Here is a 27,617-nt window from a genome sequence, read left to right on the forward strand (position 1 = left end):
ACCCTTACCCCCAATCATTGGAACCTCTAATGATGGTGCCCTAGGTAAAAAAATGTTGAACTAGCACATGCTTGAGTCTAATATGTGCACCATGGCCTAGAATCAAACTTTGACTAAGGCATCAACCATCAATGGCACATGCTGGTGTATGGTGCGGGCACATGCCTTGAACATCATTAGCATAAGTTAGCCTTTGGTATGGGCACTTGCCTTGACCACTATCGACACAAGCTGGCACTAGGTATGGGCACTTACCTTGATCACCATTGGCATATGCTAGCATTTGGTGTGGGCACATGCCTTAATCAGCATTAGTAGTAGATGGCTTTCAATGTAGGCAGTTACTTTAAACACCATCAGCACATGCTGGGCTTTGGTGTCGGCACATGCTGGGCTTTGGTGTTAGCACATGCTGGGCTTTAGTATCAGTACATGCCTTGACCACCATTAAAACCTATAAAATCTTGGTGCGAGATATTCCTATTTGAAAAAAACATCCATATGTCAAATGCTCTAATGTCTGCTATAAGCATATCTATAAAATCTCTCATGCTCTTTAGAAGTTGGTTGTCCATGCCCCTCTTTCCCCTCCATGAGGGGAGTAGGTGTACATGATGGGCTTGCCATTACATATATCCATGATAATGTCCTTAGAGCAAAATCTAGGCCATGTTTGCCTTCTCGTCATGTTGTCTGGTGACTGGTTAGTCTAGTGACCTGTAGGAGCCTATGGCCTTGACCAGTTGACATTCATGTGGAAAAGGGGCTTGGTTGTGCTGAGCTCAAGCCCGTGCCTATGTCACAAGCCAAAAGCTTAAGCCTAGCTACCATGCGGCCTTAGGTGGGAAACTATCGTCTATATGCCTAAGTTAGCCTTTAAACCAACTTGGTGCCGTGCACTAATCGACTATGTCATGCACTTGTGCTAGAACTCGACTAACCTCCTAGGAATTTAAGAGAAAGCTAGGAAGAAAATGGTCAAGGCAAGAATAATTTATTTACTTGATTAGGTATGTACACTTGCTATTGGAACATAGTCCCTATGTGTTCTCTACAAAGCCTTTCAAGGCCTATGTCCCTACTGCTCATAATCTTGCTTTGTTATGTTGTCACTTGGTTATGGTTTATGTACAAATGAGGAAAAGGCTCTTCTATTTATACTTGAGTCCCCTTGGTACTTATGGTTACAATGAATCCAAGTGTATGGCCTTTAAGAGCTTTCTACACTATTCTATGGTGCCTACACTTCAATAAGGTAGGCTAAGGCCTTTTTAGAGATATGCTGGTTTCAAGCTCCCTATTAAGCACTTGGGTTTGGAAAAGCCCAAGCATTTTCACTCAATGCCCATGCCTAGTGTGTTCTAGAGTATTCTTTATTTAGGTGCCACTCTACCTATGGCTAGGGCCTTCTAAAGGCTTCTTCATCTAGATGCTATAATGCCCGTCACTATGCCTGTGCTTGGTCCTTCTAAAACTTTTGGTACCCGTCCACCTAGCCTACCTATAGGCTTGTCTAACCCTTCCATGTTCTAGGCCTTTTTATGTTTAACTACCTATACCATATCCTAAGGTGTTCTAAAACCTTTTAGTAGGCAATCCTCATGCCTGACACTGTGTAGCTCACCATGAGGGTGCTTCTACACTCTAGCCTTGGCCTTGGCTCACACATTTGGGTAAAGTATGTGCCTTTAGGAACTTGGTCTTGAACCTACCTAATGCTTCACCTCACCATCTTGAGCAAGTTCCATCATGTGACCTTCTTGGTCGATGACTCATGCATGATCTGTGACATTCTCCCTTACTCATTCTAGCAATGCCCTTGTTGCTAAAGGAATGCCAATGCTTCACCACACATGCATGCTAGATCGATGTTTCTCTCTTATCCCAATGGCCTTTGGCACCTAATCATGATCATCCCTTTCTATTGCCTTGATATTTATGTGTCTACTATTAAACTAACTTTTTCCTTAGAGTCACCCACTATGCACTTTGATAAAAGGGGTTTAGTTGATCTCTTTAGTTTGATTGCTGACTCTCTATGTCCATACTCCATTGATCCTATTAGCTTGATTGGTGGCTCTTTGTAGCCACACCATTATCACATTTATCGAGAGCTTGAGAGGTTTGCTTTTTTTGGCTCAATCGAATAGCACTGAGCCTCAACACATCAATGGAGTCTTTAAGGTGCTGATTGCTATCATTATTCTTACCATTGGACTCCTTATAAATCTTTACAATGGCTACAAGCTTCTTTTATTATGGGCAATCTCTAGGCCTATGTGGTCTTAAACACAAGAAGCAAGTAAAAGTAATGACCTTCTTACCCTTATCCTTGTTAGACTCCTCGACCTTTTTCTTACAATGCCAAAGCTTCTCCTCATTCTCATCTTTTGATGAAAAGTGATTACTCTTGTCTCCCCCACCTAAGCTGTTGTCCCTAGTCTCGAGAGACTTGGTGCACTTATACTTGACCAATGATTTGGAAATTATAATTGCCTGACTCAAATCTTGGACCCTATGCCATTTTAACTCAATTCTTGCCCATAGCTTTAACCTATCAAGGAAGTAGAGCAAGGCTTCTTGCTCACCCATGTTGGGAACCATAAGTGACAATTCTAAGAACTCCTAACAATAGTTTTACACTCTTCCCATTTGAGTGAGCCAACGAAGCTTCACCCAAGCTTCTTCTTCTCATACTCTAGTTTAAACTATCTCATTAGTTCCTTCACAAATTGATCCCATATGGTGTTGCAGTCTCCCTTTGCTGCATGCTATTGCATCTTTGACAACACCATAATAGGGCCACATCAATTAAGTTCATGGCAATAGTGCTTATCTTAGCCTCTTCTGCTATACTAGCCATTCAAAAGTACTACTTTATGCCCTACACGAAGTTGTTGACTTCTTTAGTTGAGTGACTTCTTGCAAATGGCTTTGGCTTGGGCACTTTCATTGTAGGTCCCAAACCTTTATTTGTAACTATAGTAGCTTGAAACATAACAAACTCCAGCCCCAGATTGCTCTATTTCTTCCCGTAAGGCTACCACTTGAGCCTCTAGAGCTTCATTATACTACGTGAGCACTTCTATCTCTAGAGTCAAGGCATCGTGCATCTTTTCTTTGAGCTCTTCCTATATCAAGTTTAACTCTTGGATGCAATCCTCATTGTCTTTGAACTAATCCATCAAATCTCCCATGGCTAACTCATATTTTACCAACTGAGAGTCCATGGATGACAATAGATCCTTTGAACTGGCTTTTTTCCTCTTGTTGTAGGTGGGTGGCTGTTTTGCACTTCACTCGTGCACTTCACCTGAAGGTTACTAGCCATGCTTTGGCATATGCACCACAATTGTGAAGCTCAGACTAAGGATTTTCCATAATTTCATTAAGAGCACTCAAGTGTATTTATGCCCTATTCTTAGAACTGACAACCAACAATCACCCATACAACACTTTTCATTACAAGTCTATAGCATAATCGACACACTAACACTCAAGCTGTGTATGCACTAGAATTGACACCAACACCGATTGTAACCAAAGTTTGAAACCTACTTTAATACCAACTTCAGTTAGAAATTGACTTGATACCAATTGTCATAGGTTGGGAGCTTAAGCCTAGCTACCATATGGCCTTAGGTGGGAAATTACCATTCATATGCCTAAGTCAGCCTTTAAAAGGACTTAGTGCCATGCACAAACCAACTGTGCTATGCACTTGTGTTGGAACTTGACTAACCTCCTAAGAGTTTAGGAGAAAACTATGAAAGAAATGGTTAAGGCAAGACTAGTTTATTTACTTAATGGGGTATGTTAATCCCTATGTGTTCTCTACAAAGGCTCTTAAGGCTTAAGTCCCTAATGTTCATACTCATGCTTCCATATGTTTTCATTTAGTTATGGCTTTTGTACAAATGAGAGAGAGTCTCTACTATTTATGCTTAAGCCCCATTGGTACTTACGGTTACAATGAATCAAACTATATGGCCATTGAAGACCTTCTAGATAATTCTAGGGTAACCAGGCTCAATAAGGTCGGTTAAGGCCTTTATAGAGATATGCTAGTCTTAGGCTCCTTACCGAGCCCTTAGGTTTGGAAGAGTTCAGACACTTTCATTGAGTGCCTATGCCAAATGGGTTCCAAAGTTTTCTCCATCTGGGTGCCACTCTACTTATAGCTAGGGTCTTCTAAAGGCTTCTTTGTCTAGGTGCTATAGTGCCTGTCCATGTGCCCATCCCTAGCCCTTTTGAAACCTTTGGTGCTCATGCACTTAGTCTACCTCTAGGCTTCTCTAAACCCTTTCATACCTACATGCATGGCCTATCTCTAGGTAGTTCTAGGCTTTTCTGTACCTGACTGCTTGTCCTATATCCTGAGGTATTCTAGAACCTTCTAGCAAGCCGTCTTCATGCCTAGCACCTTGTAGCTCACTATAAGTGTACTCTTACACTCTAGCCCTAGCTTTGGCCTACACATTTGGGTATAATATTAGGACCTTGGTCTCAATACTTCCTAGTGCTTCACTTGTACCATCTTAAGTAAGTCTCATCATATGACCCTTTTGGTCTAGAACTCATGCACGGTCTATGATATTCTCCCTCACTTGTCCTAGCAATGCCCTTGTTGCTAAGGGAATGTCTATCCTCCACCCCACACGTGCGTTGGTTCATTGTTTGTCTCTTATCTCAATGGTCCTTAGCACCTGATCATGATCATCCCTTTCTCTTACCTTGACAGTCACATGTTTGTTACCAAACCAATTTTTACTTAAGAGTCACCTCTATACACTCTAATGAAAGGGTCTGCCTGATCTCTTTGGTTCAATTGGTGGCTCTCCATGACCACACTCTACTAATCCTATTAGCTTGATTGGTGGCTCTCCATAGCCATACCATTATCATTTTCATCGAGAGCTTGAGAAGTTCGCTCCTCTTGGTTCATCCAAATAGCACCAAGCTTTAACACACCATTAGAGTCCTCAACGTGCTGATTGCTACCATTATTCTTACCATTGGACTCCTTATAAGTCTCCACAATGGCTACAAGCTTCTTCTATTATGTGTAATCCCTAGGTATATGTGATCTTGAACACAAGAAGCGGTTAAAGGTAATAGCCTTCTTACCTTTGTCCTTGTCAAGCTTCTCAACCCTTGCATTGTGATGTTATGGCTTCTCTTCAACCTCATCCTTTAATGAAGAGCAGTTGCTCTTGTCCCTCCCACTTAAGTCGTTGCCTCTAGGCTTAAGAAACTTGGTATACTGATACTTAACCAACGATTTAGCAACTGTAATTACCTGACTCAAGTTTTGGACCTTACAATATTTCAGCTTGATTCTTACCCATGACTTTAACCAGTCAAAGAAGTAGAACAAGGCTTCTTGCTTGGCTATGCTGGGAACCATAAGTGATAGTTCCAAGAACTCTCGATAATAGTCTCACACTCTTTCTTTTTGAGTGAATTGGTGAAGCTTTGCCTGAGCTTTTTCTTTTGCATACTCTAGCTTAAACTTTCTTATTAGTTCCCTCACAAATTGATCCTATATGGTGATTGCAATGTACCCTCACCGTATGTTGTTGTACCTTCGATGCCACCATAATAAGGCCACATTAGTTAAGTACATGGCAACATGCTTACCATGGCTTCTTCCATTGTACTAACCACTATGAAGTACTACCCCATGCCCTACATGAAGTTGTCAACTTCTTTAGCTGAGCTACTTCTCATGAATGGCTTTGGCTTAGGACTTTCACCCTAGGTCCTAAACCCTTGTTCGCAACTATGCAACCTGAAATGCAACAAACTTCTACTTGAATTGCTCTAGTTCTTCTCATAAAGCTACCACTTGAGCCTTTAGAGCTTTATTATTATGCATAAGCACTTCTATATCTTGAGTCAAGACATTGTGCATCTCTTTTTTAAGCTTTTCCTGTGCCAAGTCTAGCTATTGGATGCAATTCTCAGTGTCTTTAAATTGATCCCTAAAATCTCCCATGGCTAATTTTCATTTTGCTAATCGAAAAGCCATGGATGACAATAGATCCTTCAAACCAGTCTTTCTCTCCTTGCTTATGGGTGGGTTGACCTCTTGCACTTCACTTATGCACTCCACTTGAAAGTTACTAGCCGTGCTTTTTCATGCGCACCATAATTACAAAGCTCGAACTAAGGACTTCCTACAATTTACTTAGGAGCACTTACACATATTTATGCGCCACTCTTGGCATCGACAACTAGCAATCACCTGTATAATACTTTCTACTGCAAGTTTACAGCACAACTGACACACTAACACACAAGCTACCTGTGCATTCGAATCGACACCAACACTTATCGTAACCAAGGTTTGAAACTTACTCTAATACCAACTCTAATTAGAAATAGCACTAATACCAACTATCATAGGCTGAGAGCTTAAGCCTATCTATCATGCAACCTTAGGTGGGAAACTACCATTTGTATGCCTAAGTTAGTCTTTAAACTGACTAGGTGCCATACACTAATCGATTATGCCGTTCACTTGTACTGGAACTCAACTAACCTCCTAAGAGTTTAAGAAAAAGCTAGGAAGGAAATGGTTAAGGCACTAGTAGTTTATTTACTTGATGGGGTATGTACACTTACTCTTGGAATATAGCCCCTTATGTGTTCTCTACAAAGGCTCTCAAGGCCTATATCGCTAATGCTTACATTCTTGCTTCTTTATGTTCACTTGGTTATGGCTTATGTACAAATGAGGGGAAGGTTCTTTTATTTATACTTGAGCCCCTTTGGTACTTATGGTTATAATGAATCCAAGTGTATGGGCCTTATAGATAGTTCTAGGGTTTCCAAGCTTCAACAAAGTCAGCTAAGGCCTTTTTAGAGATATATTGGTTTTAGGCTCCCTACCAAGCCCTTGGGTCTAGAAGAGTCAGGGCGCTTTCGGTGAGTGCCCACACCAAATGGGTTCTAAAGTTTTCTCCATCTAAGTGCCACTCTGCTCATAGCAAGGGTCTTCTAGAGGCTTTTTCTCTAGATGCTACAATGCCTATCACTAAGCCCATGCCTGACCCTTCTAAGGCCTTCGATGCCCACACACTTGGCCTACCTTTAGGCTTTTCTAGGCACTTTCATGCCTGTGTGCATAGCCTGTCTCTAGATGGTTCTAGGCCTTTCTATGTTTGACTACCTATGCCACATCCTGGGGTGCTCTTAAACCTTCTAGCAAGTAGTCGTCATGCCTAGCATTGTGCAACTTACCATGAGTTTACTCCTACACTCTAACCTTAGCCTTAGTCTGCACACTTGGTTAAAGTATGTGCCTTTAAGACCTTGGTCTCAATCCTTCTTAGTGATTCGCCTGTACCATCTCTAGCAAGTCCCGACCGTGACCCTTTTGGTCTATGACTTATACACAGTCCATGACATCTATGGCTAATTTTACCCCAGACCCTAAACCAAGTCCCTAAATTAGGCAACGGTTTCCCAAGATGGTGCAAGCAAAACTACTATCTCAGGCTTGGTCTTGCCAAGTCTTTCAAGTATTTCATAATCTAGTGGTCCTTTCTCATCGACCATAAAAATGCCTTGGCCTGGCCAAGCCCGTACATGCAGCCAATGTTGTCCAAGACCCCAAGAACAAGTCATTGATCAAGCAATGTCCCCTTGGGGTGGTGGCAGTGGAGTTGGCGTGTGAGGCCCTAGCTAGACGAAGCATTGGTGGTGTCATGTCATTATTACCTATCGGTTAGCAAGGGCAGTCTCGTGGCCATTGCTTGTGTTTTTCTTGTGCCAAGTGGTTATGGCATGGCCTCGTACATCATTTCCTCTGTTCACTCATCAAGTAATCGATTGGGTAGGTTATGGACCAGTGTGCATGGTTTCTACCACATGTATGCAATGGGCATATGAGTGGTGCTATGATTATGTGTGTTGATAGGCTCCATGCTCGATTCATCGAACTGTTGACATGTCATCCTCTTTAATCTCCCTCATGTGGTCATCGTACCCTGGAGGCACAATTGGGATCTTATGCTGCATACCTAAATTGATTGAAACTAGATGTCTTGGCATCCCTTATCCGTCTTGTGTCCTTAGGGGCTATGGGTTAGATCTCAATCATGCCTCATGTCCCAAGTTTACCACCCAAACCTCTATGGCCACATTGGTGCAGTAGTGTTCAATCAAGCTCTCAGATGCAAAATGTTTTATGGGTGCAGGCTTTTGATCCTTGTTCATTCGATGCTATGTATTTTACATGCTCAACATGCTTAACACTTGTGCTCCATGTTGGCTCTCTTTGTCACTCTGTCAGTGTATTGAGGCCCATACAGTGCTAACATCCTAAAGGAATGCTACATGGTTGATCCTACCAGTGTCAAAAGCTTGTCTCAAAGATTAAGCCATGCATGGTAAGTATGAACTAATTCAAACTGTGAAACTACAAATGGCTCATTAAATCAATTATAGTTTGTTTGATGGTATCTACTACTCCAATGACCATAATAATTCTAGAGCTAATACGTGCAACAAACCCCAACTTCTAGAAGGGATACATTTATTAGATAAAAGGTTGATGCAGGCTTTAACCATTGCTCTAATGATTCATAGTAACTCAACAAATCATGCGGCCTTTATGCTGGTGACACATCATTCAAATTTCTATCCTATCAACTTTCGATGGTAGGATAGTGGCCTACCATGGTGGTGAAGGGTAACAGAGAATTAGGGTTCAATTTCGAAGAGGGAACCTAAGAAACGACTAGCAAATCCAAAGAAGGTAGCAAGTGTGCAGAGTACCCAATCCTAACATGGGGTGGTAGTCACAATAAATAACAATATCAGGCTCTATGAGTTTGGTAATTGAAATGAGTACAATCTAAATCCCTTAATAAGGATCCATTGGAGGGCAAGTCTGGTGCCAGTAGCTATGGTAATACCAATTTTAATAGGATATATTTAAGTTGTTACAGTTAAAAAGCTCATAGTCAAAATTAGGGTTGGGTCATCTAATCTACCTACGGTGAGCATCGATCTACTCATCCTTCTTTTAAAGATGTGCTCCTAGCCTTAACTGGTCGAGTCATTCCTTTAGTGCTATTATTTTGAAAAAATTAGAGTGCTCAAAGTAGGCCTATGCTTGTATACATTAGCATAAGATAACGTTATAGGATTTCTATCCTATTATGGTGGCCTTTGAGATCAAAGTAATGATTAACAAGGATAGTCGAAGGCATTCATATTCATAGTCAGAGGTGAAATTTTTGGATTTATGAAAGATAAACAATTATGAAAGCATTTACCAAGGATGTTTTCATTAATCAAGAATCAAAGTTGCAAGCTTGAAAATGATCTGATATCATCCTAGTCTCAACCATAAATGATGTCAACCAAGGATCGATGGATGTTACTTTCAAGACTCCATCGACACCTTATGAGAAATCAAAGTCTTTAGGTTCTGGGGGGAGTATGGTTACAAGGTTAAAAGTTAAAAGAATTGATGGAAGGGCACCACTAGGAGTGCAACCTATGGCTTAATTTGACTCAATACAGGGAAACTTACTAGGTCTAGACATAATAAAGATTGATAGACTGAGAGCTCTTTCTTGATTCTATGGGAGGTGGTGCATGGTAGTTTTTAGTTGGTGGATTGATTTGTCTAGTTAAATCCATTAACGAACAAGACCTCAGCTTGCTAACTAGCTACATGGAAATGATCCTTTGTGGCTAGCTTCTTAGAGGGACTATGGCTACTTAAGCTAAGGAAGTTTGAGGCAATAATAGGTTTGTGATGCCCTTAGATATTCTGGGTTGCACATGTGCTACACTGATGTGTTCAATGAGTCTATAGCCTTGGCTGATAGGTTTGGGTAATCTTTGAAATTTCATCATGCTGGGGATAGTAAGTGCAAGTCATCAGCTCATGTTGACTACATCTTTGCCCTTTTTACACACAGCCCATCCTACTAATTGAATGTTTAGTAAAGTGTTTGGATCATGGTGATGTGGATGGTTTGCTACTTACGACATCATGGGAAGTCCACTGAACCTTATCATTTAGAGGAAAAAGAAGTTGCAACAATGTTTTTGTAGGTGAACCTGGGGAAGGATCATTGTCAAAAATTGCTCAAAGAATGACCCATAATGTGTTAATGAAACACTGAGAGGGCAAGCGTGCCTTCATGCCCTGAGCCTCTTCTAGGCCTGGGCATGTGCGACGATCAATTTGTTTTGCCTCCCGAATGGGTAAAATGATTGGTATCATCGTCTGTGGCCAAATAACGAGCCCTCGATGCATATCGCACTAAAGAACTAGAATGAAAAAGAGCGCATGTGATGTTGCTATCCCTTTCGCTGTGTGTTCGTAGGTGGCACCATAAGTCCTTTTTTCATGGAAAACCAAAATGACTCTCAGCAATAGATATCTTGGGTTTCGCATTGATGAAGAACATAGCAAAATGTTATACTTGGTGAGAATTACAAAATCCCATGTGTAGAAAACTTCTTGTAGTTTTGTTGGCATCCACAAAAACATTTAGCTAAAAAATCAGTGTAGAAGATTTTGTGGCCATTTGAAAAAAGTGTCCCCATTTCAGACACTTGAATGGCTACTGACTGTGAATCGTAAAATCTTTAATGCTCATTAAGGGGGTATGAGTTATTGAGGTTCATTGGGGGATAGGGGGCTAATATAAGGGCCAAGGACCAATACCCATCACATATCATGTGCACACACCCCTTGGCCCCTCACTTTTAATCGTTGAAACCCCTATTGCTGTCGGTTCAAATTTTTTATGATGCTATGGCGATTGGAGTAATGATTAATAAGGATAGTTAAGGACATTCGTATTTCATAGTCAAAGGTGAAATTCTTGGATTTATGAAAGATGAACAACTGTGAAAACATTTGCCAAGGATGTTTTCATTAATCAAGAATGAAAGTTAAAGGCTTAAAGATGATTTGATACTGTCTTAGTCTTAACCATAAACGATGCCAACCAAGGATCAACAGATGTTACTTTTATGACTCCTCTGGCACCTTATAAGAAATCAAAGTTTTTGGGTTTCAGGTAGAGTATAGTCATAAGGCTAAAACTTAAAGAATTGATGAAAGGGCACCACTAGTAGTGGAGCCTATGGCTTAATTTGACTCAACACATGGAAACTTACCAAGTCTAGACATACTAAGGATTGATAGATTAAAAGCTCTTTTTTTTATTCTATAGGTGGTAGTGCATGGCCATTCTTAGTTGGTGGAGCGATTTGTTTGGTTAATTCAATTAACGAACGAGACCTCAGCCTACTAACTAGCTATGCGAAGGTGAACCTTCATGGCTAGCTTCTTAGAATGACTATGGCCTTTTAGGTTAAGGAAGTTTAAGGCAATAACAAGTCTATGATACCCTTAGATATTTTGGGCCACACACACAATACACTAATGTATTCAATATATTTATAGCCTTGGCTGATAAGGCCAGGTAATCTTTGAAATTTCATCATGATGGGGATAGATCATTGCCATTATTGGTCTTCAATGAGAAATTCCTAGTAAGCGTGAGTCATCAGCTTGCATTAACTACATCCCTACCCTTTGTACACACCACCTGTCACTCCTACCATTGAATGGTCCATGAAGTGTTCAAATCATGGTGACGTGGATGGTTTGTTGCCTGTGACATCATGATAAGTCCATTAAACTTTATAATTTAGAGGAAGGAGAAGTCATAACAAGGTTTTCATAGGTGAACTTGTGGAAGGATCATTGTTGAAACTTGCTCAATGAATGACACATGAATATGTTAACAAAACATCAATAGGGCGAGGCTGCCTTCGTGCCCCAAGGCTCTTTCGATTGTGGGTGTTCACGATGGTCACTTTGTTTTGCCTGTCGAGTGAGCAAAACAATCACTGCCATTACTTGTGGTCGAATAATGAATCCCCAACATGAATCGCACTAAGGGATTGAAATGAAAAAGAGCATGTGTGCCATTGTCATCGGTTCACATTGCATGCATGGGTGGCACCATGACTTTTTTTGTCATGAAAAACCAAAATGACTCATAACAATAGATATCTCAACTCTCGCATCGATGAAGAACATAGTGAAATATGATACTTGGTGTGAATTGCAGAATCCCATGAGCCATCGAGTCTTTGAATGCAAGTTTCACCCCAAGCCATTAGGCAAAGGGCTTGATTGCCTGGGTGTCCTGCATTATCACCCCCTCAACCCCCCACCCATCGAGCTTCAAATGAGGGGGCAAAAGATGGCCTCTTACGATCTCATCAGTTGTTGTTGGCCCCAAAGTGAGTCCTCAGTAACAATAGTGCCGTGACTATTGCTGGTAAAGCTCCCAGCATGTATTGTCTCTATTGATGAGCATTGATTTTCCATCTTAACCCCACCAGACCCCTCGGATCACTCAATCAATGCTTGCATCATGACCCTAGGTTAGGCAAGATTACTCTTTGAGTTTAAGCATATCAATAAGTAAAGGAAAAGAAACTTACCAGGATTCCCCTAGTATTGATGAGCGAAGTGGGAAAAGGCTAACTTGATAATCGAGCACCTTTAATGTCCAAATTGTAGTATGGAGAAGCATCCTCAATGGTGGATTGGGCCCAAGTCCACTAGAAAGAGGTATCAAAAAGGGTGAAAGCCTCATTATGCCTAGACCCTATCACACCATGAAGCACTATCTACGAGTTGAGTTGTTTAGGAATGTACCCTAATCAGGTAATAAATTCTATCCAAGGCTGAATACAAGGAAGAGACCAATAACGAACAAGTATCGTGAGGGAAAGATGAAAAGAACTTTAAAAAAAGAGTCAAAAAGTGCATGAAATTATCAGTAAAGAAGTAGATAGGGGCTAGGGATGTGCCTCAATTGGATGTGGAATGGCAAGAGCTGGTCCATCAATCAACTTGAGGCACGGATCGATGCAGATCATGGTAATGGCTAAAGCTCAAGCTTTTTATATGCCTACAGAGACATTGTCGCCACTATTGTGGAATGCAACACATGCCATCTAGATGTGTGTCAGCCCATATGTGCTCCTGGGTCAACCTATAGGCTCCCCATCTGGCCCATCTTGAAACATGAACCAAGGAGTCTAACATGTGTGCAAGTCAACGAGCTAGAAAACCCATAAAGCGCAAGGAAACTAATTGGCAAGATCCCTCACAAGTGCACTATCGACCAACCTTGATCTTTTGAACTATGGCTGAGTGAAGCGAAGGTAGTGAAAACTTCGGTAGAGGCCCGTAGCAATACTAACATGTAAATCATTCGTTTGACTTGGGTATAGGGTGAAAAACTAATTGAAATGTCTAGTAGCTAGCTCCCTCTAAAGTTTTTCTTAGGATAGCTAGAGCCCTTAGCAAGTTCTATCAAGTAAAGCCAATGATTAGAGGCATCGGAGGTGCAACACCTTTAACCTATTCTCAAACTTTAAATAGGTAAGAGGGTGAGGCTACTTCATGGAACTGCTCCATGGAATCGTAAGCTCCAAGTGGGCCATTTTGTTAAACAGAAGTGGCAATGTAGGATAAACTAGATGCTAGGTTACGATGCCTAACTGCATGCTAACCTAGAACCCACAAAGGGTGTTGGTCAATTAAGACAATAGGACAGTGGTAATAAAAGCCAAAATCCACTAAAAAGTGTGTAATAACTCACCTGCCAAATCAACTAGCCCTAAAAATGGATGGTGCTTAAGCACATGACCTATATATGGCTGTTAGGGTAAGGGCCAGCCCTAATGAATAGCAAGGTGTGGGGGCACTGCAAAACCTAAAGCATGAGCAGAGTGACCATCAGTATAGATCTTGGTGGTAGTAGCAAATATTCAAATAAGAACTTTGAAGGCTGAAGAAGAGAAAGGTTCCATATGAATGGCACTTGCACATGGGTTAGTTGATCTTAAAATATGGGGAAAGGTTATCCGATAACACGTTCAGCACACGCTTCAAAAGAAAATCAAGCTAAAATTCCTAAACCAAGACGCGGTGACTAATGGTAACGTTAAGGAGTTTGAAGATGTTGGTGGGGGTTTCAGGAAAAGTTATCTTTTTTATTTAATGGCCTGCCTACCCTAGAAATGGCTCAACCAAAGGTAGGGTCCAACAACCAAAAGAGCACTACACATTGCATGGTGTCTAATGTGCCCTTAGCAACCTTTAAAAATCCAGAGGACCAACTACCATCCATGCCCAGTCATACTCATAACTGCATCAGGTCTTTAAGGTGAACAACCTTTGGTTGATGACTTAATATAGGTAAAGGATATCGATAAAATGGATTTGTAACCTTAGGAAAAGGGTTGGCTTTGAAGGCTAGGCATGGGGGTCCCAATCCTGAACCCATCGGTTACTAGTGCACTACTCAAGCTACTCTTACAATGAGAATGGGTCATCATATGTCGGCTAGGGGATGGACTAGGGATGGCTCCCTTAGGGATCTTTCCTAGATGATGAATACTCGACTCAAAACTGTTATGAACAAGTGGAATCCAACTATTTAGTTAAAACAAAGTATTGCAATGGTCCCTACGAATGCTCACTCAAAGTGATTTTTGCCTAGTGCTCTAAATGTCAAAGTGAAGAAATTCAACCAAGTGCAGGTAAATAGCGGGAGTAACTATGACTCTCTTAGGGTAGCCAAATGCCTCATCATCTAATTAGTGACGTCCATAAATGGATTAATGAGATTCCCATTATCCCTATCTACTATCCAACAAAACCACAACCAAGGGAATGAGTTTGGCAGAGTCCAACTTTGTGAAATGACTTGAGAGGTATAGGATAAGAGGGAGCCCTTGGGCAAAATTGAAATATCACAACTTTTAACATTATTTTACTTATTCCATGAATCAAAGGTAGGGCATGACCCCTTCTTTTGGAACCAAAACTGCCTTTGGTCGATCAATCCAAGCAGAAGACCTTGTTAGGTGAGGAGTTTGGCTAAGACGGCACATTTGTTAAAAGATAATGCAAGTGTCTTAAGATGAGCTCAACAAGAATAGAAATCTTGTGTGGAACAAAAAGGTAAAAGCTCATTTGATTCTATTTTCCAGTACGAATATGAATCATGAAAGTGTGGCCTATCGATCATTTAGACCTTTAAAATTTAAAGCTAGAGGTGTGAGAAAAGTTACCTGAGGCATAATTGGCTTATGATAACCAAGCATTCATAGCGACATTGCTCTTTGATTCTTTGATGTTGGCTCTTCCTATCATTGTGAAGCAAAATTCACCAAGTGTTAGATTGTTCACCCACCACTAGAAAACATGAGCTAGGTTTAGACTACCATGAGATAGATTAGTTTTACCCTACTGATGGTAGCGTCACACCTAGTATGAGAGGAGCCGTTGATTTGCACAATTGGTCATCATGTTTGGTTGAAAAGCTAATAGTGTGAAGCTACCATACATTAGATTATGATTGAACACCTCTAAGTTAGAATCCAGGCTAGAAATAATGCACACACCCATTGCCCAATTGCCAACCTTAGTAAGGGCCCATGGCCCTCAATGGCACATGTCGTAGGTGCAGCCCTTACAGTGGACAAGCCACATGGGCCTCCTTAAGGCTCATTCCCATGGAGTGGTAGGTAAAATCCTTTATAGATGGCTTAAATATATGACAAGGTATTATAAGTGGTAGAGTGGCCTTGTTACGATGATCCACTAAGATTCAGCCCTTCATCACTTCGATTTATCCCTCCTTCGCTTCACACCCACCAAAGTCCATTCACTTTATTTTTTACACTGTATACCTCTAGGGTTGGGGATGAATGGTGTTCTCTATTGCAACTGATTTGGCTGGGTGATGACATCCCTCTCTCAGGAGTCTAAGTAAACAACAACCAAATGCCCTTGGTATTTGTTACAGGGAAGGGCTTACCCTTGGTACAAGCACTTGCCTCAAACTTCATTAGACATACTGGTCCTTAGTGCAAGTTGTTGCCTCAAACACCATCGACAACATCTGGCCCTTGGTTGGTGCAAGCAATTGCATCAAACATAATCGACAGATGCTAGCCCATTGTTGCCTTGGACACCATATGTAGATGCCAGCGCCATGGTGTGAGATGTTGACTCAGACAGCATCGCCAAATGCTAGCACCTTATGTGAACACTTACCTTAACCATCATCGGTGTAAGTGGGCCCTTGGTGTAGGTTGTTACCTTGAACACCTCTTTGGTAGATGTTGGCACTTGGTACGACATGTGTATCATGACCCTCCCACCTAAGGCACTTGTTTGCCCCTCAATCACCATTAGCACTAAATGGTGCTTAGTGCATATGTCACGGGTGATCTTAAGCCAAACCCCGTGTGACCTTGGATAGGGAATTGACTCCATTTGCTAGAGGTGTAAATCATACATTAGTACTCATCAGCTATTTGGGTCCAACTCAAATAAAATTCAAATTTAGCTTGGTTATTATCGAGTCGAGCTTGAACTTGAGTAGCTGAACTTATCGATTGAGCCAAGTTTGATCATTTTTATTCCTAACTCGAGTAGCTCACGAGCCTAATTGACCTTTTATATTTTAATATATTTTAATTAATAAAATATCTTGAACTCGAGTTCGAGCTCAAGCACAGCTAATTGAGCTTTTGTCGAATAAAATAATCGAGCCTAATCGAGCAAGCTCGAGTAGCTTAAATTCTATCTTAAGTCAAAATTGAGCTAAAAAATAAAACTCAATCGAGTTTAAGCTTCAAATTTTGAGTCGAGCTCAAGTCAAGTTTTGAGCTTTGAATTTTGAGTCAAGCTTAAGCTCGAGCTTAATACTATATTGGCTTAAACTCGATCAATTACATCTTATTGTCTACCTAAATTAGCATACTAAACTCAAGTGCTTAGCATGCATAATTTCAGTTTGTCAAAGATTATGCTACAGTGTTGGGCCTTCTAGAAGCCCATAAATACTAATCCTCCCAAGACTGTGTTTAGGTGTGTTTGTACCTTGGTTTGACCATGCACTCGTACCTAGGTCCGATTGTGTGTCTGTGCATCACTCACCAGCTCTTGCACCTTAGCTTGGCTTAATTTTGTAAAACTTGAATACTATGCCTGAGCCTATGGAATCTTGATCACTACCCATACCACTATTTTGGGCTAGTTCCCAATGACTTAAGGCTCCAATAGGCCTTAAGGCTTGGTCCCCATAGATGTCAGACCCTATCCCGTAAGAACTAGAATTACTTCTAGACTCGAAGAGAACCCCTAAGCTTAGACCAGTTTATGGATCGTAACACATGCACAAGCCTTGACCACCTTCATGACATGTGGGCCAGTGGACTTGGCACATGCTAGCCCTTTATACAGGCAGTTACCTTGAGCAACATCAGCATATGCTAGGCTACACACCATATGCGGGTATCCTGGGCCTGGGCCATACACCATGCACACTATGATCGGGTAGTAGGTGAGCTCAGGCACATCTTTATATTTTTACAATGCCAATGCCATTTTTATGGCTTGTAAATTCATATAAACGCTCACTAATGCCCACATCAAGGCCTAGCTCAATTGTGCCTAACTTGAACATTATGTCTAAGCCTCTATAGTCTTGATCACTAACCATACCATTATTTTAGGCTAGTTCCCCATGACTTGGGCTTCCAGTAGGTCTCAAGGCTTGGTCCCCCTACTTGTCGAACCCTATCCTACTAGAACTAGAACTGTTCCTTGACTTGGAAAGAACCTTTCTTATGAATCATGACACATACACATTCCTTAACCACCATCGAGACATGTTACCCCTTGGTCTTGACACATGCTTCATCTTGAGACATGCTTCAACCACCATAAGCACACGCTAGCCCTTTATGCGGGTAGTTCCCTTGGAAACCATTAGCACATGCTGGGTTGAGCACTACATGCGGGTATCTTAGGCCTTGAACATGTACCATGCATACCATGACTAGGTAAATGTTGGGTTCAGGCACATCTTCATATTTTTGCTAAGCCAATGCCATTTTTGTGGCTTGTAAATTCATATAAGCACTTACCAGTGCCCGCACTTGGGCTTGACTCAACTCTACTAAACATGAGCACCATGCCTGAACCTCTAGAGTCTTGATCACTACCCATACCATTATTCTAGGCTAGCTCCCCATGACCTGGGCCTCTAATATGCCTTAAGGCCTAGTTTCAATAGCTGTCGAACCCTGTCCCACTAGAAATGGAACTATTCCTCAACTTAAAAAGAACCCTTAGGCCTAGACCAGCTTACAGACCATGACACATGCACATGCCTTGACCACCATTGGCACCCAATGAATCGTGGTGCATGCACATGCCTCGACCATCATTGGGATATGTTGGCTTTTGTTCTCGATACATGCATCAACCATCATCAGTACAGTTGGCCTTTGGTGCGGGTTGTTGCCTCAAACATCATCGCTAAATGTTGGCACTTGGTGCAACATGTGCACCATGACCCTGTCACCACTCTTCAATCCCTTTTAAAGTGCTTGTTTTCCCTTTAAGTGCCATTAGCACCAAATGACACTTGGTGCATGTGTCATGGGCTCTAATCTTAAGCCAAACTCTAGGTGACCTTAGACATGTAATTGACTCTATATGCCTATGTCAATCGACAAAACTGAAGTGCTTAGTATAATTTTAGCTTGTCAAAGATTGTGCTGCAATATTTGGCCTTCCAGATGCCCCCAAATTTGATCCTCCTAGGACTGTGTTCAAGCATGCCCACACTTGGGTCTGACCGTGCATGCATACCTCAATCATCAGTGCCCTCACTTAGGTTTGGCTGTGTGCGTGCATATCACTCACCAACAACTACACTTGGGCTGGTTTAATTTTGCCAAACTTGAACACTATGCCTAAGCTTTTGGAGTCTTGATTGCTACACATACCATTGTTCTATGCTAATTCCCCGTGACTTGGGGCTCCAATAAGGCTCAAGGTTTAGTTCCCTTAGACGTCAGACCCTATTCTGTTAGAACTAGAATTATTCCTTGACTTGAAGAGAACCCTAGAAAAGCTTGTAGACCATGACACATGTACATGCATTAACCACCATCGACATCAAATGACCCTCGATGCATGTGTCATGGATCACACAAAAGTTTAAGACCAAGAGGGTCATGTGACGAGACTTGCTTATGATGATATGGGCAATGAACTAGGAAGGATTGAAACAGAGGCCATAAAGGCACTTACTTTACCCAAGTGTGTGGGTCAAGCCAAGGCCAGAGTGTAGGAGTGCACTCAAGGTAAGTTGTATAGTGATAAGGATGAAGGCTACTATTGGAAGTTTCTTGAAAGCCCCAAGATATGGCAAAAGCAGTCAGGCACAAAAAGGCCTAGAACCACCTAGAGATAGGCTAGGCTTGCAGGCATGGAAACTTTTAGATCAACCTGGAGATAGGCCAAATGGGTGGGCATGAAAGGGCTAGAAAAGCTTGGAGGCAAGTGAGGTGTGAAGGCACTGAAAGTTTTAAAAGGGTTAGGCACATGTACAATGATGGGCACTATAGAGCCTAGATGAGGAAGCCTTTAGAAAGCTCTAGTTGCAGGTAGAGTGGCATAAAATGGAGAAAGCTCTAAAACCACCTAGGCATGAGCACTCAAGGGAAGTGCTTGAACTTTTCCAAACCAAGGGGCTCAACAAGGAAACTAAAACTAGCAGATCTCTAGAAAGGCCTTAGCCAACCTTATTAGAGCCTAAGTACCCTATAACTATGTAGAAGACCTGTAATGGACATACACTTGGATTCATTCTAACCACAAATGCTAAGGGGGCTCAAGTATAAATAGGCAAGTCTCCCCCTAATTTGTACATAAGCCATAATCAAGTGACAATCAGAGAAACAAGAATATAAAGCATTAGGGATTTAGGCCTTGAGAGCCTTTGTAAAGAACACCTAGGGACTATGTTCCAAGAGTAACTGTACATACCCCATAAAGTAAATAAACTACTATTGCCTTAACCATTTCCTTCCTAGCTTTCTCCTAAACTCTTAGGAGGTTTGTCAAGTTTCAACACAAGTGAATAGCACAAAGAGTCTGTTAAGGGCTGACTTAGGCATACAGATGATAGTTTCCTACCTAAGGCTGCACAGTAGCTAGGCCTGTAGATGGTAGTTTCTTGGGCTATGCACCATGCAAACTAAGATCAGATAATATAAATTGTAAGGAGATTGGGACAGAGAAATCAAACACAATGATTTATAAAGGTTCGGTCCTTCTCCACAAGGCACCTACATCATCTCTTCTTGGTTGTCCACACCAAGGCTTCAATCCATTATTCTTGAATTGAAAATACAACCTATCTTTTTCTTTCTAAGGCTTAAGATAGAAACCTCTACCCTTTGTAGTATTTTACCTAATCTCACTACAAAGCTCTCAAGATGATACCTCACCTCTTGTTCTCTTCCACCCTTGTATATCAAAGGTAATTTTGCAAACAATAGAACAACCTCTCTAAGGCTAAGTGTTTGCTAAGTTTAAGTACAAGAAAATGATGAATGAACAACAAATATAATTTGGATACAATAAATACAAAGATATGGACTTTGAAGCTCTAAAAACTCTTGCTTCTTTGAGAGAATGAAAATATGGATTATCGACTCTTGCTTTCTTGATTCATCATTCTTCTTGGTGTGTTGGAGTGCCCAATTTATAGAGAAATTGAAAGAGTAGCCATTGGGGATGCTTGGGAGAAAAAAATAGCCGTTGGTGTGATTCTACCTAGACCTGATCAATGCCTTCCTTAAGGGATCAATTGGTTCAAGTTTTATGTCATTTCATGCTTAAAAAGCATGACCCGATCGATCCCTTCCATGAGGGGATCGATCTGTCAATGGCTGGGTGGTTGTCTCCTATTTTGCACTCTACTCACTAATTTGATCATATCTTGAGTTATACAAATCCAAATTACAAAACCGTTTGAAGATTTAGAAACTATATTAAAGGGCTTTCTATCCATATAAAGTTCATCACTTAATTCACTATGTACGAATTATAGTGAATTTTCAAATTTACCCTTTTTAGACAACTACAGAGTGTCTAGTAAAAATTTAAAATCTTTTCTTAGAAGATTTGGATTTTGATTTTGTTTAATCCATTTGAAAGTAGACTCAAAGAGCTTTCCAACCATATAAAATTCAAATATTAAAACTTTGTGAATTAATACAGAAAAATGAAACAAATTCAATGTTGGAAAACTTTGTTCTTGTAAAACAACTTTCTTTAGTTAATCTATTTCTCAAAACCAATATTATTAAAATTGTGTTAAGTCCAAAATGAATAAATTCACTTTAAAAACAACAATTGATTTTCATTTAAGCTCAAATAAATAATCTTTAAAGGTAGATTTGGTTTGAGAAATATGAAAACAAAGAAAGGTTTGTTTAAGCTTTGAAAATCATATTATTTATTTAGTACCAAAATATAAAACTTAAGAACATATGCTAAATAAATCTTTTTCAAAATCTTGATCAAGCATATTTAGCTTAATGTTTTGTCATTTCAAAATAAGGATCAATTCAAGGCTAAAAATCTCCCCCTTTTTGATAAAACTTAAAGATAAATTTACTTGATGAAAAACTTTCTTTGAAACATTTAAGATTTTGAAAGACATTTTGGAAAACTCCCCCTTAAACAATGCATGGCAAAACTCCCCCTTAATTTATGCATCCTAATCCAAGATAACTCACCAAACATATGTTAGAGCATATATATCAAATAAGCACAATCAAACATATGCATATCAAGCACAAGCAAATTTGTTCATATGATATTTCTCTCCATTTTTGTCATAGCAAAAAGGTATGAGCATATTAATGAGCAAATAAACACAAAAAAGGCATCATTAACAAATATATTCATGAAACATTTCTCCTCATTTTTGTTTATGCCCTTTAAGCTTCTATATTAATTGCAATAAGCATACAAGAAGAAATATCTCAAAACTCTTTCCCCCTTTTTGTCATTTCAAAAGAAAGAGAGATCAATTCAAGGCATGGGACAAAATGCTTGATACCAATAATATCAAGAGTATTTTGAATGCATGTAATTAAGTGTAATATGCACAATCAAGTTCACATACATGTATTCAAGCACAAAAGCATAAGTGTATCCAATTTTAGCATTTTAGCACAAGTCATCAAATTTACTATAGAAAATTTATGAGCAAAGGATAATGAATGATATGCAATCTACTCATAAATCATGTTAGCATAAGATGTGCTTAGAACCTAAAACATCAATAGCAATTAAGCATAAATTCAAGCACATGCATACAAGCTCATACCAATTGTTATGGATACCAATTGTTAAAGATATGTAATGATAAAGCATACCAATTGTTATCACAAAATAAATCAAACAAAATTGTATTCTAAAATTTCTCCTCATTTTCAAAATAAAGATTAATCAATATAAGGCACACACAATTTTGCATGAAAGGTACAAGCTATATCAAGGATAGGAACATAAATAAGCATTTATGAAAGTTAAAAAAAATCTTTAGCAATTTTGATATCAATTGTTAGTAATTTTATTCAACAACTTTCATAAAACAAACATACTTTAGGCATATGAAAGATTCATTCAATACATACATAAATGATAATAGTAATCTTTCATAAGTTATCCTATCTAAATAAGAACCAAAAGCTCACATGTATATAATAAATCATAAGTACTAATGGGCAATGATGTTCAATCATCATGTCCTAACAAAGTTTATAAACATGATTTTTTTTTTAAAACATGATGAGCACATATGCTATAGCAAAGAAATAATGAAAGCATAATTATTCAATTATAATCCAAATTATTTCAATGTATGGCAATGTATTTAATCTAAGCATATGCAAGTAATCAAACATATATTTATTTCAAACAAAATCACACAAGCATATGCAAGAACACTTCAAAACATGTATACCAATATACCCCAAAAAAATGCAAACCTTTAGGCAGAATATGGTACATGCTATCTCAATGGATTCAATCAATGAACATGTATAAAGAAATCAATCAATTTAACTCATATCCATGTTCAAGGTTTCATGAATTGACCAAATATTCATGCATTGAAACTATCAATCTCATCAAAACAATTAAGAACTAGGCATGAATATCAATGAAGGTGAATTAATCAATCCAAGCTTTCAAAAAATATTAGAACAATATCTACCAAGTAGCTTGGTGATTAATTTGTGCAATGTGTTCACAAATCATATATTTGCACATATTAAAGCAAGCATGTATATGTACTCAAACTCATACATCATATCATAAAGTTGATACATTTACCTCTATCCATGTCAAGCTTTGTTGTTGTGCTCATTTGACTTTTAATTCTCCAATCCACTTCATTTGAGCAAAACTAGGCTTGATTGATGAGGATGACATGCTTCGCTCGCTATACTTGAAATTCCAAAATTGTAGGCTCATTCATACTTACTTCAAGTTCTCATGGCATAGACTTAGAAAATATTCTTGACAAAGAAATGTTCATTAATAGCATCAAGAATATCAGTTGATCAAAATTATACCAGTTGTTAGAAAACAATTCCATATTCTAAGTCATTATAGGCAAAAGAACATTTATTCACTAAGCATAAGTTGCTAATTGCAAGGGAGATATATACTTAAGCTAGAGGCCATATATCAATTTAAGCATTAAATAGCATAAGAATGGCACTAAAGCAAAAGTTCTCATGTAATGTGAAAAAATCAAACCTTTTAGATCAATCATGAACACAAAATAGACATATTCAACATTCATATATATTCAATAAATCACCAAAGAATATGTCAAAAAAAAAATTTAGGCCATATAAAAACTAAAGGCTCAAGGAAGACATTTATAAAAAAAAAAATTCAAGAAAATTTTAACACAATAGCATAAATATGTCTACACAAATTATAGGCCATAATCAACAATGACTTAAGCAAAAAAAATAAGCATCATAAGAAATTCATTTACTTAAGTCATGTTTCAACAATGTCAAGTCAAGAAAAATCATTTATCATGTATACACACACTTGACAAGAACAATAGATGAACCAATAACGTATATCATTTACAAGCAACTAGTTCATCATATTTAAAATCACAAATCAAGAGATATATCAATTGAGCACATGATCCAAAATATTTCACAAAATTAATAAAACATTTAAGCACAAAAATAAGCATATTTCACAAAAAGTCTTTCACAATCAAGAGATAAACAATTCTAGCATTTTAAATCACAAGCATTAAGGTCAAATTGAATTAATGATCGTACAAGCATATATCTTGAATAAGACTAGAGATGAACCAAGAATCAATATATTCCATTTAAGCACATAATGTTCATCAATTCATCAACACAAGAGAAGAAATAAATCTTGAATTAATAAGGATAAAGAATTAAAGCATATTTTAAGACTATAAAAAAAATGAAAAGATGAACAATCAAACATCCATATTTAAGATTTAAGCACAAGAGCAAGCACATTACAAAGGTATTTCACAAATTAAGAAATAAACAATTTAAGCACGTTCAAATCACAAGTATTAAGGTCGAGTTGAATCAATCATCGTATGAGCACATACCTTGACCAAAAATATAGATGAACAAAGAATCAATATATATATCACTTAAGCATAAGATGTTCATCAATTTACAAATCAAGAGTTATAACAATTTAAAATATAAAAAAATTTTGACACTATCCAAGCATTGAGAACAAATTGAGTAATTTTAATCAACATGGTCATATATAAGCATGTTCAATAATTACAAATCAATATGCATAAAAGTCACAAAAATCATTTTCATCATGCTAAAATCATTCAAACAAGTATATTTTTGCAAAATACCATAGGATAAATCATTCAAAGATTAATAGGTTTAGGATTTTGATTTTTGCACTTTAAAACTCATTTTTGCTTGAAAAATACCTTAATAAATCTCAAAACTAGTCAAGCTCATTTTTAACCAACTTGAACCATTCCAACAAATTTCAAATGACAAAACAAAGTTGTTCAAGTGGTCATTTGGCACTAGAAACAAGGAAATAAAAAAATCAACTCTTAATCCCTATATTTCCTTGAAAAAGGCTATTAAGAAAAGCAAATATGTATAAACACACATTTAAGTTTTTCAACCCATTTAGAAAAGTTTTATATCACAATTAATTTCAACAAGCAACTTAAACATACTTAAGAGCAAAATAAATGCATATTCAATTCAAGCTCACATTTTTTTTATAAGATTATGCAACATATGTCTTGTTATCAATGTCAACCAAATTTTGCATAATCAATCAAGCATTCAAATTTCATCAAGAATAGGTAACTAAATTCAAATTCTCTTCAAATAAAGTTTAGAGGTTACCCATCTCCATTGTGTGTCTAGAGTATTCAATCTCCAATCTCACATTGTAGCTCTTTGCTCTAGTACACCTACAAGAGACAATCTCATTTGATTTTTGGTACCCAAATTGCTTTAAGTCCTTGAGAGTTAGTGAGCAAGTCTCTTTTTCCTTTGGGAACCCACACTTGCCGAATTCTAAATGGAACTTTTCTTTTAATAGGACAAGTATGTATAGTATGACCATGAAAATTACAAAAATTGCATTTAATCATTTTAGCACTTAAACTTTTATCTAAAGACTCTTGTTTTTCATTCATCAAAACATAAAATTTCTTTTTCAAATCAAAATTTCCTTTTTCTAAAATTTTATACCTATTTTGAGAGGTTTCAAAATTTATTTTCAATTTTTCATTTTCTTTTTCCAAAATATTTTTTGCATTCATTAAAAACTCATTATCTACATTCAACTTTGAAATCATTTTCTTATATTTCCTTTTCATTGATTCATTTTCAAGATATAACTCATTATAAGCATCTTGCAATTCATCAAAAGCATCTGAATTTGAATTAATAGAATTAGAGGTTACCTCTGGATCTTTAAGAGCCATGAGACATGATGCATTTCGATTGGATTGTTGTCTTTCATGTATTTCATCCAATTTCTCCCATATCTCATTTGAGGTTGGACACTATGATACCAAGTTGAATTTGTGGGAGTAAAGAGCTCGATATAGTAAGCACTTGGCCTTGGCATCATCCATCACTTGCCTCATGCAGTTTGCATCATTTGAAAGAATTCTAAGCCTTTTTTCAACCACATTTCAAGCTCTAAAATCTTGGGTCATTATGAACATCTTCATCCTCTTTCTCCATTTACAAAATTCAAATTTATCAAACATAGGAGCTTTGAGGACTTCCTCACCATCTTGAAACCTAAGTTGAGCCATAGGATCTTTACTCAAGGTGGTTAAACCTACAAAAAAAAGACCAAAGCTCTGATACCAATTATTAGCTTTTTAGGTGAAATGGTGACACAAGAAGGCGGTGAATTGGATTTCTCAAAATTCTTCTCAAAAAATGATTTCAATATAGTTGAATGGAAATTAAAACAATAAGCACTTTTGATGAAAATATAATGCAAACAATAACAATTAATGAACTTAAAATCAAATATTAACAACAATAAATTGTAAGAAGATAGGAATAGAGAAATCAAACATAATGATTTATAAAGGTTTGGTCATTCTCCACAAGGCACCTACATCCTCTCTTCTTGATTGTCCACACCGAGGCTTTAATCCACTATTCTCGAATTGAAAATACAACCTATTTTTTTCTTTCTAAGGCTTAAGATAAAAACCTCTACCCTTTGTAGTATTTTACCCAATCTCACTACAAAGCTCTCAAGATGATACCTCATCTTCTGTTCTCTTCCACCCTTGTATGTCAAAGGTAATTTTGCAAACAATAAAATAACCTCTCTAAGGCTAAGTGTTTGCTAAGTTTAAGTACAAGAAAATGATGAAAGAACAACAAATATAATTTGGATACAATAAATACAAAGATATGGACTTTGAAGCTCTAAAAACTCTTGATTCTTTAAGAGAATGAAAATATGGCTTATTGGCTCTTGCTCTCTTAATTCATCATTCTTCTAGGTGTGTTGGAGTGCTCAATTTATAGAGAAATTGAAGGAGCAGCCATTAGGGATGCTTGGGAGAAGAAAATAGCCATTGAAAGCATAAAAAAATAGCCATTGGTGTGATTCTGCCCAGACCCAGTCGATCCCTTCCTTGAGGGGATCAATTGGTTCAAGTTTTATGCCATTTCATGCTTAAAAAGCATGACCCGATCGATCCCTTCCATGAGGGGATCAATCCTGTCAATGGCTAGGTGGTTGTCTCTCGTTTTACACTCTACTCACTAATTTGATCATATTTTGAGTTATACAAATCCAAATTGCAAACTGTTTGAAATTTTAGAAACTATATTAAAGGGCTTTCTATCCATACAAAGTTCATCACCTAATTCACTATGTACGAATTATAGTGAATTTTCAAAATTACCCATGTGTAGTTTTTAGACAACTACAGAGTGTTTAGTAAAAATTCAAAATCTTTTCTTAGAAAATTTGGATTTTGATTTTTTTTGATCCATTAGAAAGTAGACTCAAAGATCTTTCCAACCATATAAAATTCAAATATTAAAACTTTGTGAATTACTATAAAAAAATGAAACAAATTCAATGTTGGAAAACTTTGTTCTTGTAAAACAAC

At 38.2% G+C, this 27,617-nt stretch overlaps 1 non-coding gene and 3 pseudogenes across 1 annotated transcript; all 4 read left to right on the forward strand.

Moving 5' to 3' along the window:
• The first annotated feature begins 8,340 nt into the window (after positions 1–8,340).
• On the forward strand, positions 8,341–10,100 carry LOC149510580 (18S ribosomal RNA; annotated as a pseudogene).
• A 362-nt stretch (positions 10,101–10,462) lies between these two features.
• Positions 10,463–11,749, forward strand: LOC149510581 (18S ribosomal RNA; annotated as a pseudogene).
• A 290-nt stretch (positions 11,750–12,039) lies between these two features.
• Positions 12,040–12,195, forward strand: LOC149510582 (5.8S ribosomal RNA). The gene has a single exon (XR_016335272.1). It is a non-coding gene; the product is annotated as a 5.8S ribosomal RNA (ribosomal RNA).
• A 231-nt stretch (positions 12,196–12,426) lies between these two features.
• Positions 12,427–15,705, forward strand: LOC149510583 (25S ribosomal RNA; annotated as a pseudogene).
• Positions 15,706–27,617: the final 11,912 nt, after the last annotated feature.

This window comes from Durio zibethinus, chromosome 28 (assembly GCF_047325235.1).
Source record: "Durio zibethinus cultivar Kanyao isolate XHJ-2024 chromosome 28, ASM4732523v1, whole genome shotgun sequence".
Lineage (NCBI taxonomy): Eukaryota > Viridiplantae > Streptophyta > Magnoliopsida > Malvales > Malvaceae > Durio > Durio zibethinus.